Consider the following 18,358-nt stretch of genomic DNA (forward strand, 5'->3'; position numbering starts at 1 on the left):
TCTTACCTGGCCACACCCAACAACTTATGCATAAAACATCTGTGCTCGTGGAAATCACTGATAGTTTAATTATAACGTTCTCCAAGTGGCCCTAGAGCTGGAGAGAGTCTCTCACTGAGACAACCAAGATTACAACATAACCAAACATTCTCTATTGTATCTTGACTGTCTCTCCACTCTGTTAACTCTTTAAGACACCCCAAGAGGAGGTGGAGCAGCCCAATATTCTGACCACAACACTGTAAAAACTGTAAAAACCATTAATGAATGTGTATATTTACATGCTAACTAGGTCCGGGCTTTGTAAAATGTGAGCATTCATGCCTGAAAGCCAGAGAGGCTATCGGTCTACAAGACTCAAGACTGGATGCAGGAGGGAAAATGGAGTGTCCGCTCTGACTAGCCCACAAGACCCTATGCCTTTGGAAACCTGGCTAGCTGTGATGGTAAAACCACTACAGCCATCAATGAGACGTGTATAGCTGCCAGCAGCTTATTTCATGGACTTAACTGTCCCAAGAGATATTCTGATAAGTCTCTAGATTTCAAACTGTAATTTTATTTATTCATTTGTATAAAGCTCATGCATGAAAGAAAACAAGACAAAATTAACAAAGGCAAACCTAAAGATCAAGTGTCACAGAATAATATGTTTGCACAAATCAAAGATGGTTATCAGGAAATTCATACAGTAAACCATTAGTAAAGTTAGCTTTTTGAAAAAAGTTCAACACAATTTAAAGAAAAGTAATTAAAATACATTTGATTTATTAATATTGCAAGAAAATTCAAATATTTACACTGCACTGATTTAACATTTTACAGTTAAGCAGCAGAAAAAGGATGAATACCCTTATGGCAGCACTTGCCTCACATTAAAAGAAAATTATACAATAAAATGTTTGATAGGATTTTTTTTTGATAGGATGGAGATGTTCCCTCTTAGACTACTGATTTCTGGGAACAAACTTGAGTTTTACAGGCTGAACTGGCTGAACCTTCCAGTCAAACTGAAGTGGAATCTAAAAAAAAGAAAAGAAATGGATGTAACATCAGTGACAGGACAGCAGAGTACCATGACAGTCTAAATGTGGAGGATTGCTGCTCTTACCATTGTCTCTTTGCATGTTTCCAAAGTGTACTTCTGCAAGAGACGGACAATAACCATCTTCATGACGAGGAGGGCGTAGCGCATCCCAACGCAGTTACGAGGGCCGAGTCCAAATGGCATGAACGCGTATGGGTTCACCTCCTCCATGTTGTCTTTACTGAACCTGCAGATACAGATCAAACAAACTTTAAAAATGTAGATATGTATAATCAAATAATTCTCATTGTATTGAGCCATGATTTTTAGGCAGTCTGTAGACCTACATGTAACCCACATACAATGGGGGTACCACTTTAAGGACTGATATGAGGAGAGATGGACAGCCTGCCCAACCAATCGAAATGCACAGGTCCCAGTATGTTTTGACCAATGGGAGAGCAGTCTGCCGCTGTATGTCCCACCTACGTGCTCTGTGTTTGCTGCTATGTGTGGAGGTAGTCGCGTGCTGGCAGGAGAAAAGAGAGACTGAAGCTTTTGAGCTGGAAAAAAAGTATTAGATATAAGTTGCAACCAACTGTGTTGCACATAAGTTCACTGGTTATCAGCTACATTTCATGTTAAAAGTAGCCACAGTGAGTAAGCAGGCAAATGCTGCATTTTTCTGGTGACTTTAAAAAGTACCGCGTGGAGCTAAACTGTTAGCCTTTGTTAGCTCTGGTTGCTATCAACTGCCTGGAAGTTCATCTCAATCTGCTTCCAGAAGCAAGGTAACACTTGAAGCGCAACTTATGTTTATTTTTCCTTCATGTCGTATTACGGTTATTAAAGAGAAAACATGTCCTGTTACGTTATTTAGAGCCCTGCATTTTCCGACCGAGAGACACTATGCCATTGTCTTCGGCCGTGATGCGCTGAGATCGGTGAGCACATGTTGTATGTCTCAGTTAGTTCATGTCTGTTTCACATTTTATCGTTGAGAAACTGAATTAATCTCAATTGTTTGATTAATAATTGCCGCATATGCGACATATATGCATATGCACTGACTTTACTTGGTTTAATGCATAGTTTGTGTAAGAGAAATGTTTTATTTTTGCAAATTTGAGTATTTTTATTGCAAATTTATGTTGAATGTGATTTAAACAAAATCCTAAGTTGTGAATTATAGCTAGAACAGCATAATTAATATTTGAATTGCTCTTCTGACCCTGTCTGTTGACAGGTCAGGTTTTTTTTGTATGCTGAATTGTTCCTGAGGTGGATTCCTCCAGTGAAATAGATGGCGAGCCTTCCCACCTGGACTTAGAGAGACTGAGATTCGCTTCTTTTCCACTTGATGATCTGCTGCACCTTGTGGTGTGGTAGGACTGTATCACTCACACTTTCACGCACAGCTGGTTATACATAAGACCACTGACTGACATTCTTTCATCCCTATTTTCTTTCACACCCTGGGAATTTTTTGGACTTTACCCCTTGGACATTTTTTATTTGGGACTTTAAATAATGAGCTGTTGTGTAGAGCATTCTCCACATGTGAAAAGAGTGTGAAATTTTCATTTGAATGTGCATTGGATTTGTGTAATCTGTTTCTATAAGAGTTAAGGAGTCAGGTTACTAGGGTGCACCCGAGCATTGAAACCCGAGCATTGAAACCCGAACATTGAAAACCAAAAATAACACTTGGCCAAGTCATTGCTTTAGTAGTTTGTGTTTTACTTTTCTTTTAATTTTTGTAAGTTTCCTTTCTACCATTGTAAAGTGTCTTTAACCTGTGCTTGTCAACCTTATGGTTTATGTCACTAAAGTTGGCTGGTTCTTTTGAGTTACATTCTTGTCTCTGTGTCTCATTTGAATACACCCCTGTGCTCCTATAGTCGAGCCTATTGGCCCATTGATATATTCTTTTCAACAATTCCCCTTACTGTGTTACATACAACGTAAAGATGCCAAACCATCTAAGCAGGGATTGGCCAGTTAGATCTTACAGCAGGGAAAAACCTATGATCAAAGCAGTACTTAGGTGGAAGCTATAATGGATAAAACATTCGAAAGATCTAGCAAAGATAAAGCAAAGCATAATGTCCCAGGTTTCACTAATTACAGGATGACCAGGTTCTTCATAACCTTGTGATGACACACCTACACATTTACCTCTCTGGTCTGAAAAGCTCAGGTGAGTCCCAGTAGCGTGGGTCTTTGTGCAACACCCACGCAGGAATCCCAATTGTGGTTCCTTCAGGGATGGTGAGTCCATTCACTTGCACAGTTCTTTTGCACACCCTTTCAATTCAAGGGGCAGTGGGAATCAGTCGCATTGATTCAAGTATAACTTGGTCCAGGTACTGTAGACCGGTCAGCTCTTCATATGAAATGGGTGCCTAGGCAAAATATAAAGAAGAAGGCAAACATAAAAACAAATATGCAAATGGTGTCCACCATTGAATCGAGAATGGCAACAAATTATGTGATGAATTACTGTACATCTTTCTTCAGCTTAGCATCAATTTCTTTGTGTAAGGTCTGCAACGCATCAGGGTTGGTGGCCAGATTATAAAGGATGTTAGTTAGAGTGGTACTGGTGGTCTCGTAGCCTCCAAAGATGAAGACCAAGGCCTGGGAAAGGATCTCATGTTCAGTCAAACCTATGGAAAGAACATTTCATGATCTTAAGAGTAGTCAGTATCAAGTACTTATAACTTTCTTGCCCCTGTGGGTGGTCAAGCTCCATCAACCTTGGGTCCTCGTGTGTGTGTGTGGGTGGGGTGGGGGGTCCTACAGGGCTCAGTTCTAGGCCCCCTCCTCTTCTCTTTATATCTGCTTCCTCTTGGTTGTATACTGAGAAAGCACGGCATTGCATTCCACTTTTATGCTGATGACTGTCAGATCTATGTCCCTCTAAAGAAAGAAGGCACATACTCCACACAGCCATAACTTCAGTGTCTTGATGACATTAAGGCTTGGATGTCTCTTAACTTTTTAAAATTCAATGATAAAAAGACAGAGGTGATGGTTTTTGGTACCCCCACTGAGACCCCCAATGTGTATTTAGATACCTTGGCCAAGTGTGTTAAACCAGCTGTCACAAACCTGGAGGTCAAAGTGGACTGTTATGGATAGGCGTAGCTTTGGGTCACGTGGTGTCTGTAATAGTGATTGCTATATCACCTGTTCACGGCCCGAGGGAAATTTTGTGAATGAGTGGGTGATGGGGGAAGTCGACTTTTGCTGACCGCTCAAGCTTAGAATGTTTTTGTTCACTGTTTTCTACGGATTTTAAGGATTTAACAACAAATAAAGGAGTTTTAACTTGGAACTTTGACTAACGTTTTTAAACAGCGGGCGCGTCAACATTATTCCCCTATTCAGCTGCTCGGCGACTCAAAGGCTTGACAGTCGCCAATATTTGTCAGCAAAAAGCGCGACGGCAATGGAGCGTCCCGCAATCAGCGCTGAATAAACGCCGACGCGAGCCCACACACCGCCACCACTACACCCATAAAATCGGCTAGTCTGACGGATAAGGAGAAGACGACGGTGGTATGTAAATTGTGTTTTTGTGCTGCGTATTGTTTGTTTGAACGCAGTTTGGATTCTGACCATACGAAGATGTTTTTGTGACACGCCCACCGCTACGTTTGCTATTCGGTTTGGTGTGTGTGTGTGCTGTGGCTCTGCAGGCGTTCACCTGAGTTTGAAGGAATCGCTGTTGCCTTTGTTTTGGATTTTGGCATGCTGCTTATGTTGAATGCTTAAAATGAGTGGATCACAGGCTGCATCTGTTGTTGGAAAAACTGAAAAGGATAAAAGATTAATTTCTCTCACTGAGAAAGCTCTTGCAAACAAAATTGAAACCATCCAAACAGATCGGAAAAGGCATGTAAACAAAATGAAAAGTGTTATTATGTCTCTTAAAGAGCTAATGAAAGATGATAAAAATCATTCACAAGTCAAAAAACAGTTTGATGAGTTAACACACCTGTTTAAGGATGCCAGTGCATTGCATGAATCTTTACTTTCTCTAATCTCATTTGATGAGAAAGATAAACAAAATACATGGTTCTCAAGCATCTCTAAATACAATAAAGGGTTTATGGAGGATGTTAACATATGGCTTTCTGAAACTGATAAACATTCAGGGAGGCCATCATCTGACAAGGCACAGTCACAGGAAACTTCCCTGGGAGGAGAAGTGGAGGTTCGAGAGCACACTGGAAAAGAACCACAATTATCTCTTAATCCTCAGAATGATGTTAATGATGACGTGTTGCCATCCGACAGTGTGTCAAATCAAGGCAGTAGGTCAAGCTCAAGAGTATCATCTACTTCATCTGCATGTCTCAGGGCAGAAGCTGAAATGGCCGCCTTGCTCGCACGTCAACATATGCTGAAAGAAAAACACTCTTGAAGAACAAGAGGAACAATTGAGGAGAAAGAAAGAACAACTTCAGCTTGAAGCAGATATAGCTGCAACTGTTGCAAAGGTGAACGTGCTGAGAACTGGATCCACTATGCGGAGCATCGCTTCACGGAAATCTAATGGAATGGAATCATATTTTAAACCAAAGGGAAACAGCCTTGAAATTCTTAATGCTGATGCAGAGACCTTTGTTCCTCAGATGCTTACAGAAGGAAATGCAATCACTGGGAATGCAGAGCTTCAAGTAAAAACAGTGCAACAGAATATGAAAAGGGAAAGGCCTGCACCAGCTCTTATGGGGCCTTCTGACGCTTTTGGATCAATTCCACCTTTGCCTAAGCCACAAGCTGCTCTTCCAGTAGCCAATGAAAATCTGTTGTCCATTATGGAAAAACAAAATGAATTAACTTGTATGTTGGTCCATCAGCAAAGTCTTTCTTCACTGCCCAAAAGGGAGATTCAAACCTTTGATGGTGACCCTTTACATTTTCAGGCCTTTATGCGCTCGTTTGAACAGGTCATAGAAGCAAAGACTGGCGATGCTGGTGACTGCCTGCATTATCTTGCACAGTACACCAAGGGGCAGCCCAATGAACTTGTTAAAAGCTGCCAACATATGTCTGGAAGTGCTGGATATGTAAAGGCAAAGACTCTGCTGTATGAGCACTTTGGGAATGGACATGTGATTGCATCTGCCTATTTGAACAAAGTTCACTCATGGCCACTGATTAGATCGGAAGATGGAAAAGCTCTTCAGGCATATTGTTTGTTCTTACGTGGATGCTGCAATGCAATGGAAGAGATTAATGATCTCTCTGAATTAAATACACCTGCCAATATGCTTGCTGTGATTAGAAGACTGCCATATAAGTTAAAAGACAAATGGCGAACAGTAGCATATGACATTCAGGAGAGGCAACATCGCAGAGCCGCATTCATTGACATTGTTTCCTTCCTTGAGCGTCAAGTTAAAATCGCAACAGATCCCATCTTTGGAAATCTATGTGACGTTCCAGCAACACATCTAGCAGCCAAGGGCAGCAATGGAGGGAAATGTGCTCCACATCTAAAAGCTAAAGGAAGTAGTTTCGCCACAACAGTCTCTGACGTCGAGAGACAGAATCAGATAGAGGCTCAAGATCGTCACAGCACTGTGAAGGCTTGTTTTTTCTGCAAAGGCGGACACACACTGGAGACATGCGCTCTGCTTGATAAGAAACCTCATGATGAGAAGATTTCTTTTCTTAAAAAGAACCGCATTTGTTTTGGCTGTTTGTGTACTGGGCACATAAGCAAAGAATGCAGAAAACGCCTTTCATGTAAAATCTGTGGCCTCCGACATGCAAGTATACTCCATATTCACCACAAAGAGAAGAATGAAGTCAAACCTAATAATGAGGCAGATAACATTCCTGTTACGATCCAGACTAGTGGTCTTACTGGGGCCGGTGAACAGGACTGTAAGCTTGCCATTGTGCCAGTTAAAGTAAAATCAAAGAGAGGTCAAAGAATAGTGGAAACGTATGCCTTTCTGGACCAAGGGAGTTCAGCATCCTTTTGTACAGTGGGTCTTATGGACAAGCTGAATATTGCTGGGAGGAGGACAAAGATTCTCCTGCGCACCATGGGACAGGAGAAAGTGGTGGACAGTTTCATTGTACCTGAACTTGAAGTTGCTGGATTGGACAGTGACATGTACTGTGATATGCCTAACCTCTTCACTCAGCATAAAATGCCTGTAGATACTGGTAACATCCCAAATCAACAGGACCTGGATGACTGGCCACATTTGAAGCACGTTCATTTGCCAGAAATTAAGGCCAATGTTGAGCTTTTGATTGGCATGAATATGCCCAGAGCTCTAGAACCTTTGGAGGTCATCCGGAGTGTAGGTGATGGACCCTTTGCCATTAGGACTGTGCTCGGCTGGACTGTGAATGGGCCACTTAATCGAGAATGCTGTGGAAGGCCAGGATGTTTGGCAACAGTTACCGCCAACAGAGTTTCTGCTGTCACACTGGACAAGCTATGGAAACAGCAGTTCAAGACGGATTTTCCTGAGAGCAGCAATGATGAACAGATGGGGCTGTCAAAGGAAGACTTGAAGTTCCTGGAATTGGCCAGCAAGACGGTGACTTTGGGGGATTGGCACTACAGCATTGCCCTGCCACTAAAAGACCGAGACATAAGAATGCCTGACAACCGTGCAATTGAGCAACGAGCCTTAGGTTTGAAGAAAAGGTTCATCAGAGATAAAGACTTTCATAAAGACTACACTGCCTTCATGACAGATCTTATATCTAGAGGATATGCAAAGAGAGTCCCAGTCACAGAATTAGAGCGCCAGAAATGGGGAAGGATTAAACGTAACTTTGTTCCTGGAGATGTGGTCCTTATAGTGGATGATTCTGCACCTCGTGGTTCTTGGCTCATTGGGAGAGTCACCGGAGCTGCACCAGATGAAAAGGGGCTTGTGCGTCAGGTCTGGATTAAGACCCCAGCCAGCCATGTGTGCAGACCCATCACAAAGATATGCCTTCTTCAGGAGGCCTCTGACCCATGACTATGACATTTTGACACAGTGTGACATAACTAACTTTGAATTGACTTTAATGTTATGAGATGTACATTACAGACTGACTATATTTAGGCTAAGTGCTGGTAACCTCTGGCCTATGACTGACTGACCATGTGCAGACAGAAGAGAAGACATGAGAAAATAACTTTGGCGGACTTTTTGAGTATGTTATGTTGTCTCACTGGGTGTCTGTGATATGATGAAGTGTGTGTTGTGAGTTGTGGTGTTGGATGTGTAATTATTACTGTAAAAATGTAATAATTAGGGGCCGGAATGTTATGGATAGGCGTAGCTTTGGGTCACGTGGTGTCTGTAATAGTGATTGCTATATCACCTGTTCACGGCCCGAGGGAAATTTTGTGAATGAGTGGGTGATGGGGGAAGTCGACTTTTGCTGACCGCTCAAGCTTAGAATGTTTTTGTTCACTGTTTTCTACGGATTTTAAGGATTTAACAACAAATAAAGGAGTTTTAACTTGGAACTTTGACTAACGTTTTTAAACAGCGGGCGCGTCAACATTATTCCCCTATTCAGCTGCTCGGCGACTCAAAGGCTTGACAGTCGCCAATATGGACTGTGATCTGAAGTTTGACAATTAGATTAAGGCAGTGGTAAAATCTAGCTTCTTTCAGCTCAGGCAGCTGGCCGAAATAAAGCCAATTCTTTCACAGCAGCACTTTGAGACAGTGATCCACGCCTTTGTTAGCATTCGGCTGGATTACTGTAATGCACATTATATTGGGGTCAGTTCATCATACATTACTCATCTACAGAGGGTGCAAAATGCCGCAGCTCGTCTTTTAACTGGCAGTCGAAGGTTAGAGCACATTTCCCCTATTTTAGCTTCACTTCACTGGCTGCCCATTTCTTTTAGGATTCTTTTAAGACTCCTGAAAACCTACCTCTTGATGAGATGTTGTTTTTTGTTTTTTATTTTAGTTGTTTTTAGTTGATTCTATGCCGTTTTATCTTGTTTTCTTTTTTAATATAGGGCTGTGTGACAGGCTGTTTTAATTTTTATGTATTATGTGCTTTATTTTTGCTGTTTTCTGTTATTCTAACTTATTTTCTGTACAGCACTTTAGTCCTGTGCTGGGTATTTTAAAGTGGTTTATAAATAAAATTGGATTGAATTGGATTGGATCATCCAGCTCCTGGCTTATAATATATGATACTGACTTTTCTTTTGCGTATGAGACATATGAGCAGATTGATATCATGACAAAAATTTGTGCGTAAAACCCCTGAAGTAATGTGACATGAGTGACTGGATATTGTGGATTACTTCTGTGGTAAACACATACCTTTACTTGGCTGTTCTTCATCGTTCTTATACGTCTTTTCTGGGATCTCACTCTGGATCAACACCTGCAGGAAGTCTGCTCGAGCCTGCATCAGAAAAGACAATATTCAAATGTGCTCACATGTGGATGATTGAAAGTCAACAGCAGAAGAAAATTATCAATAATGTCTGCAGTGTGCATAGACTGTATATAAAAGATGGCAAATGCTTTCAGGGTTTGCCCTAAATTATTTTCCCGTAGCTAGATGCATATGGAAAACATATACATTTAGCTTTGTCTCTCGTATCTGCAAAAATTTCTGATGAGCTGATGGCCTCTGTGACTAGTTTCATGTCCTTTTCAATCAACGATAGGTTTACTTTTTAAATTATGGTCCCCAATATAGTTGTAAAGGAGGATAAAGCATGCTCTACTATGTGAATGACAGGTTGCCAGTGAACATGCAGTATCCCAAAAGTTGCTTCTGGCTTTAAAATACTCAAGATAGAGACATCAAAAAGACAACATGACGTGTATGGACACAACAATGTTGATGTTCCTTTATAAATTTAATGCTTACAGATTTGTCTTCATGATGCTGGTTTTTAAATTTCTTGAGGAGGTTGTAGAAAAAGTCAATGCTGTCCTTGGGTGTGATTTCCATGTTCAGGAACTTTGCCAGACGTCTACCAAACAGAACTGCCACTGAAAGGAGACCAGACCGAATACCGGTAAGCAAAATTTGACATCCTGCAGATACTATTGAGTTTGCTTTCTGAAAACAAATCAATTAAATGAGTTTTTAAAAGTCAAAAGAAGGACATACTTATTAATAAGAAAAGCCACATTTTTAATTTAAAGAGCTTCTGCGCTTGAACATTAACTGGATCATTCTGATTGTTTATGGAGTCTGTCTCCACACTGAAAGAAGCACTGGTCACAGTGTCTAAACTGTAAGGAGCCACAAACCTATTAGAGTTGGAAAAGACAAGTGATCAGTGCATTATTTATTTTAGGATGAACAATTTAATATGTTTGCATATTTCTGATTAACAACATACTGTTTGACAGTGATGGGTTCGTCCAAATTTGCTTCCTCAAGTTTTGCAACAAGTCGTTCTGCATAGCGAGCAACGAGGGGAAAAACCTTTTTTATATAATGGAGACAAAATAAGAAAATTATGTTATTAATATTCTGTAGATGTTAAATGTCTGTCAGATATGTAGAAAAAAAACAGATCAAAACACACTGATGATGTTGGTACATTTTTTGTAAACTCGTTTTCTCTATTTTACAAACTTTAACAATGTCTGTGAAAAAAATAAGAACATCTCTGGGAACTGCTGGCTTTTTTTATACTTTGTATATAGTTTAATCACATTAGTGGTTATGTCATGACTCATACTCAATCATCCAGGTAATGAAATCCAGAAAAGTTGATTCTGTTTGTCTGGACGTAGCGTTTTCAGTGGGGGAAATGTTTCATCACCTTTCACCCATTGAAAAAGAAACTTTTTGGGATATAAGTGGTTAATGAACTTAGATATATCAACCTGTTTCAGTCTTCCACTGGTGAAGCATGGAGACACGCTGTTGCGAATTCGTTTCCACCTTTCATCTTTGACTACTATGACAGAGTCTTCCATAGGTCCAGTGAAAACACCAGTATCCTGTGAAAAGGAAATAATAACTCTCAATGTTTGCTTACATTTCCGACATCGGTTTGCACATATAATGTAATGTAACTGGAATCTTCTCTGTGTTGGCTCTATGTTGATTATTCATGTAGAACTTCCTTTGGATAGATCGACGCACATGGGTACATGCAAAAGTGGAAAGTAAACAAACAACAAATACCAACATCACCATAAATAAGTACTACAGTGCAAAGAGGTTCGAGTAAAATGTTCAGTAACCCGTCATATTTATCCAGGTTTGTTAGATAATATAGATGCGGGGAAAAATGTTTTGTTTTTTGTTATAAATATCTTAACTACTACCAGTGCTTAATGATTATTGATTAAATAACAAGTCAGAAAACTGCTTCAAAGTACACCACTCACTAGTACAATGCTGATAATTTATATATTGACCAACTCTTTTTAAACTCAGCTGTACAGGAAGCAGTCCCAGAAACAATAATGTGATCATTTGAATTGGTTTAAATACATAAAACCTTCATAAAATTACCTTTGATTCTGTTATACACAGTAAGATAGATAACATCTGTTTTTGTTCTCTAGTTTTTTTTGTGAAACAGTGAAGTGTGTTTCCTGGTTTGCTTCATGTTCTTCAGCTGCTGTGTTGGCTGATGTAACCCTTGAGTAATAAAAGTGTAACTCTTTGTGTAAAGCACAGAGAACTGCTGCAAGTTCAGCCTCTTGGATTTTAATATTACTTCATTTACATTTCATGTGGTAACAGTCTTTCCCTGTAGTGCTGCTGTTGTTTTCCTAAACACATCGGCCTGACACTATAAACTACAGCATTTCCCAAGTTGCTTTGGAAATCACTGCTAGCAATTTAGTTAATGTAAAAAAGTGAAAAAGTATTTGTACCTATCTTTTGCTAACATTTTACGTTCTATGTAGAGTGGCAGGACGTCCAAAGGTTTCATGAAATCTAATAAGTGATGCAACTTGACAGAAATCTTAGAGCAGATGTCAGCATTGAACTACATCTGATTTGCTGAACTTTCACTTTGGTATATGATAGAAAGAGGAGCTTCTTACCCTGCGGTTGGTGAACACAGAGTAGCACTCCTTCACCATCACGGTTTTAACAACCTCAGGGTCGGCCACCATTAACAACGGCGTTCGTCCATCGTACAACCTGCAAAAAAGAAAACAGCCGTTTACAATAACACAATTCATGGCTAATTGTTTAAGGCATTTTCTGTTTTGTTTTTTAGTTGCTTTAGGCCACAGCATTATTGACATGAATGAATTCAGAATTTTTGTATATTTATTTATTTTGTGTGTGTGGGTGGGGGGGGGGGGGATTGCATGGCTCACATGAGTGAACTTCCTGGTTGATGAAGTAAATACTCACCCCCAGACGTCCCCATACTTGGCATGACACTCTAGATCAAAACCAAGAAATCCCTGCAAGAAGGAAAATGTTTGTTTAGAGTCAATAAGCCACTGAGTAGGACACGTGTTCAAAAACACACAGAAAGCTCAGGCAGGTCAGTGATAGTGACGATTGATAAGGACATTAAATATGTCCTTCTCACTTCTTCAAGATCAAATCAGTCAGCTCCTCGTATCCCAGTCTCTAAGGTGAGTTTGGTTTCTGTGCGTACCTTTCTTATGCCCAGCATCGTTCCAATATAAGGCAGGGGCCTCGGTCCAGGTATCCCCAGCTTTTTGAAGAACCGATATGGCCATAATCCGTACCTGTGTCACAAAACAGAGAAAATCTGAAATCGTCAGTTGGACATTAAAACAAAGGGAATACAGGAGAAACAAAACTCCACGTACGGGTGGGTTTGACCGCGACATAAGATAAGGGCTCGATTGTCTTGCAAAACAGTAGTCGAGGAATACTCACAGTAATATCAGCGTGAAAAGCAGGACCAGCAAAGTCCAGGTGGTTGCTGAAAACAGCGTGAAAAACATTGCGACTTCTTTCCGACAAAAAGCTACAGGTGAGGAAGAAGGCTGGAAAATCTGTGTTTTTAAAACATCTGCCTCTGTGTGGTGGGAGGAGTCTATGAGACAGAAATGTGATTATGTAATAAGCTCCATAAAGGGTCAGAGGCGGGTCAGAAGCTTTTAAACCTTTTTTCTTTGCATTCTTACTGTGTTTGCGCAACAACTGAATGAGAAGAAAAGACACTTTAGCCTTCACACTGAACACCACTGCCTGCAACATATGGCAAAATAAAACTAAGCTAAAATGTTTAATTTCTTTATTTCGTTATTTCTTCTTTTTTTGTTTTGCTATTGTTCTTATTAAACGCATTTCTGATCGTTTTTCATCTTGCTGGGTTATAGAAGGTAAACTTGAACACAAAGGTGTGGTTATCGGTGTTATTTGTGCCGTGAGTGTGAAACGAGCCGCTCTCCTTGCTCTGTAAATTAGCTTTCGTTTTGAATCATTTTAATATTTCTTCACGGTTATAAAGCTGTTAGAATCTGAAGTTCTTCGTTATCCCCATAATAGTTATTTTTCCACCTTCCACGGCTGCTACGTGATTTAGTTGGTCCGTGACTGACTTAAAAGTCTTGTTATCCGATCCTCTTTTTTTTTTTTTATGACGTTTGTGTGAAACTGTTACATCTGCGCATGCTCTGCAGTTTTGTGTAACCTTTCCCACAACAACAGAGGAAGAGCAAGGAGATAAAAACGCTGATGTAATGTTAGTGATATTGGTCACATGTATCAGTGTGCCAAGGGTAACTGCTTAGTAAATGCACGACCTATGTAACACTGGGTTTATTACACACACACATCATTTGAGTATAAAGGTTTCAGTTTCTTTTCAGTTGTATGAAAATCAGATTTCAGGCAAATTCTTCTCTGTAATATTATTTGTGAGGTTTATTTTCACAAATCAAAAAAGATCATTAACTTTATGTGCGAGAAAAGCTTGGGAATGTTAGGCAGCTGAATAGTGTAGTGGTAAAACTATGCACTTTTGCACCGATAGTCACAAGTTTGATTCCCACCAGGTATCCAGCAAGGGTCCTGGCTTGCATTTAAGAATTCAATCAAAAGATCTCAAAGACAGGATTCAAATTTATCTTGTGACTCTTTGGTGTGTCTCTGTTCAGAGACTAAAGAATTGACTAGAAAACACCTGAACCTGTATAAATATTAGGTTATGTTAGACACTCCACACTGAGGGCATCTTTTCGTTTAATGGCATCAGTAAACTTTATGAGTACTGTTTCTTTATTTTTCTGTGATGACTGATGAAAGGCTTGAGCTGGGTCTGACACAGAAAACGTTTCCTCCAGTCTTCCAAGTAGCATTCTGCTTACTTAGATTTTTGAGGATAAATTCAGTTTCGTGGAGCAGTATTGGTGAACTTTATGGTTTCCTTTTTGTCTACAACTGTGAAATTGATTTTCCCACCACTTTATAAATCATGCTCAATTACTTTGGACCCTTAGGTGGACACATTAAAACAGACTAAAAAATGCTTCTGGTGACAACATGCAAAGAATAATGTCATTAAAGGTTTGCTCACACCTGAAGGTGAGGGCTGGAGGATGACTGGATGACTGGATGGCTAGAATGAAAACCAGCAGTGTTCCCTGGGCTGCAGAGACACTGTGGTTAAGGCTGTTTTGTGCTACACCAATTAAAAAGGTGGAAAATGGCAGAAACTTCCTGCTGTTTTCCTATTTCAGTGTCCTGCACACTGATATAAACACAGGAGCAACCTCTCCAGATTATCTTCTTATATTACTGTCAGTTACACTTTAACCCATCATGTAGCGTCTGCAGGCTCTATGCCATGTATGCCATGTGTCTATGCTCACTGTCTCACCTTTGCTGCTGATAATTTCTCATTGGGGCGGGTAAATCAACCTGGTGTTAGTAGCTCCATTTAAGGGCAAATGCTTTCTAGGTCACAGTTTATTTAGTTACAACCTACTGCAATATTTCCTTAAAAGGTTGTGATAATCAGGTCACCTGCTGGCTCTTCCCCTAGATACTATTGGCACCGATGACTGATTGTGTAATACAAAAGTGTGTTACCAATGGGTCTTAAAAAGCAAACTTTATAATGCAAACACACGCACCCAAACACATCCAAGAATAGTTTATATATAAACTATTCTTGGATGTGACCTCAAGAACTGTATACAGTTCTTGAGCTCACCTTTATACTTCATAGCTTCAGGTGGTTTTCAGACAACTACATCAGCCAACTCAATTATTGTGCTGTATTCACGTTGCCAAGTTTAAGGTATAAAAATTAAATTACCAAAGATAACTCTAAGTTCATTTTGTTTTTTATCCTTTTATGCCTTCAAATTATCACCATCATCATTATTTTTGTACATTTAATTTGTCAGAGTAGAAAATAGATCACATACAATTTTCACTTGAGTGACATTTTCACTTCATTTGCAAGTTATAATTTTAGATTAGGGAACTTCATTAATTGAAAATCTCAAAAAAAGTGACTTCCGCTATTACTGTTAGTTATATATGTGACTCTGTTTATGTTGCATGACTGTTTGATTGTTTGGATAAATTAATTAAATGTTTATGATTGATTTTACTCCATTAATATAACTAATGACTCCTCCTGTCTGGAAGCAGAGGACTTATTCAAGATCTAAAACAATAGTACTACATTACGGGAAACGTGCTTATTCGTAGTCTTGCAAGTTACAAGAGAAGATACAACTCTTGTACTCATGGACTTATAAATTTATAAAGTCCTGTTAAAAACAGAAGCACTGAAGTTCAGGTTTAGGATTTTGTTCTGGAATTTGGTAAAAATAAATAAATAAATAAAATAAAAAGATTCAGTACATCAAGTACAAATTTATAATTCAAGTGTTTGGATTTGACGACATATTGTAAGATTTCCTTTTGATATAATCAGCAGTGGACAGCTGTCAACGTTTAAAACAAATTATCAGTAGAAGCTGGTTGGCAGCTGTTGACGCTAGGTGGAGACAGATACCATCAATCAGTAGCGGTTTTTGATACGGGTGACACGGGCGGTTGCCCGGGGCGGCATCACGGGCATCGGCAAAAAAATAAAATAAAATTGCTCGTACTCATGCTGCCCCAACATCATGCCAGCGCATATTGGGAATGGCATAGGCACCGATCGGTTTTCTATCGCCCATTTTCTGGGAGTAAGGGTGCCCTCCGTTTGCGAGGCGCGCTTGCTGCTTGCGGCTCAGGGAGGAGAGGGCGGGGCGGCGGGGTATTCTCTGGCTGGCTGGAGCAGCATCTAATAACCAACTCGCAAAATAAAACAAAATAAAAACAAACCAACAAACACGAAACCACCAGACATTATGATACAGACTTATAATTCGAAAAAACATAATTTAATATGTTTTTTCAAAGTTCTATACGCGAAAAGTGAGCGCGAGAGTGCGTCTGCTTGCTGCTGAAGTCAAAGTAAACTTTATTGTCATCTCCGCTACATACAGTACAGTATCTAGAGAGACGAGGCTCCAGTTACAGCAGTGCAAGTAAACAAACAATATACACTCAACAAAAATATAAACGCAACACCTTTGTTACTGCTCCCATTCCCCATGGGATGGACGTAGAGACCTAAAATTCATTCCAGTTACACAATATAACCATCCCTCCCAAACAGTGGTCACAAATCAGTCCAAATGTGTGGTAGTGGGCACATCTGCTATATTGAGATAATCCATCCCACCTCACAGGTGTGCCACATCAGGATGCTGATCTGACATCATGAGTAGTGCACAGGTGTACCTCAGACTGCCCACAACAAAAGGCCACCCTGGAATGTGCAGTTTTGTCTCACAGCAAAATGCCACAGATGCCACAAGCAATGAGGGAGCGTGCAATTGGCATGCTGACAGCAGGAATGTCTACCAGATCTGTCGCCCGTGCATTGAATGTTCATTTCTCAACCATAAGCCGTCTCCACAGGCGTTTCAGAGAATATGGCAGCACATCCAACCGGCCTCACAACCGCAGACCTCGTGTAACCACACCAGCCCAGGACCTCCACATCCAGCAGGTTCACCTCCAAGATCGTCTGAGACCAGCCACCCAGACAGCTGCTGGAACAATTGGTTTGCACAACCAAACAATTTCTGCACAAACTGTCAGAAACCGTCTCAGGGACGCTCAACTGCATGCCCGTCATCCTCATCGGGGTCTTGACCTGACTCCAGCTCGTCGCCGTAACAGACTTGTGTGGGCAAATGCTCACATTCGATGGCGTCTGGCACGTTGGAGAGGTGTGCGCTTCACGGATGAATCATGGTTCACATTGTTCAGGGCAGATGGCAGCTGAGAATGTCCCAGTTCTTGCATGGCCAGCATACTCACCGGACATGTCACCCATTGAGCATGTTCGGGATGTGCTTGACCGGCGTATACGACAGCGTGTACCAGTTCCCACGAATATCCAACAACCTCGCCCAGCCATTGAAGTGGAGTGGACCAACATTCCACAGGCCACAATTAACAATCTGATAGACTCCATGCGACGATGTGTTGCACTGCATGAGGCAAATGGTGGTCACACCAGATACTGACCGGTTCTGGGTCCCCAGACCCCCAATAGCGCAAAAAACTGCACATTCCAGGGTGGCCTTTTGTTGTGGGCAGTCTGAGGTACACCTGTTCACTACTCATGATGTCAGATCAGCATCCTGATGTGGCACACCTGTGAGGTGGGATGGATTATCTCAATATAGCAGATGTGCCCACTACCACACATTTGGACTGATTTGTGACCACTGTTTGGGAGGGATGGTTATATTGTGTATCTGGAATGAATTTTAGGTCTCTACGTCCATCCCATGGGGAATGGGAGCAGTAACAAAGGTGTTGCGTTTATATTTTTGTTGAGTGTATATAGGAAGAGTAAGAAAATAAATATACACTTTAGGACCAGGGGTAAAGGGATCAATAACAATTTAAAATTTATAATTTACAGTTTGATAATTTAAAGTCTCACACACAACCCGTCGAAAGGGGAGGGGGGCCGGCTGCTTCCAAATAGAGCATATTTCAATCGTAATGCTGTAAATCCAAGCCCATTATGTAATCATGATTTGAATCCTGGGTTGTGTGAAATCCCAGAAATAAACCCTAGACAAATCAAATCTGTGAACTAAGGTGTAGGTCTGTTAGGTTATGTTGTGGTGATCCTTGTGTTGGGGGATGGGTGTTCATACTGGAGTGCAAAATTAAAACCAATGGAAGATGGACAAGAAAAGTTCAAAGCCATCAGGTGCTCAGTTTATAAAAATGAGAAAAGAGGAGGAGAAACGAGCAAAAGATACAGGTAAGCAGATGTGTCATTGGATAATGGCAGGCCATCCTGAAACA

General features: G+C 40.6%; 1 long non-coding RNA gene and 1 pseudogene across 2 annotated transcripts; one reads left to right on the forward strand and one right to left on the reverse strand.

Moving 5' to 3' along the window:
• Positions 1 to 558: 558 nt before the first annotated feature.
• Positions 559 to 13,052, reverse strand: LOC147315957 (cytochrome P450 3A40-like; annotated as a pseudogene). Its single transcript, XR_015124415.1, has 13 exons — positions 12,887 to 13,052; positions 12,639 to 12,732; positions 12,386 to 12,438; positions 12,067 to 12,166; positions 10,888 to 11,004; positions 10,395 to 10,480; positions 10,160 to 10,302; positions 9,914 to 10,038; positions 9,355 to 9,439; positions 3,536 to 3,696; positions 3,206 to 3,432; positions 1,112 to 1,274; positions 559 to 1,022 (listed from the first exon to the last, which is right to left on the reverse strand). The product of XR_015124415.1 is annotated as a cytochrome P450 3A40-like (transcript).
• Positions 1,409 to 2,882, forward strand: LOC147315958 (uncharacterized). The gene is made up of 2 exons (XR_015124416.1): positions 1,409 to 1,818; positions 1,908 to 2,882. It is a non-coding gene; the product is annotated as an uncharacterized LOC147315958 (long non-coding RNA).
• Positions 13,053 to 18,358: the final 5,306 nt, after the last annotated feature.

This window comes from Aulonocara sp. 'chitande type north' Nkhata Bay, linkage group LG13, assembly GCF_057382095.1.
Source record: "Aulonocara sp. 'chitande type north' Nkhata Bay isolate Kocher_YH1m ecotype deep benthic linkage group LG13, A_spYH_male_GT1.1, whole genome shotgun sequence".
Lineage (NCBI taxonomy): Eukaryota > Metazoa > Chordata > Actinopteri > Cichliformes > Cichlidae > Aulonocara > Aulonocara sp. 'chitande type north' Nkhata Bay.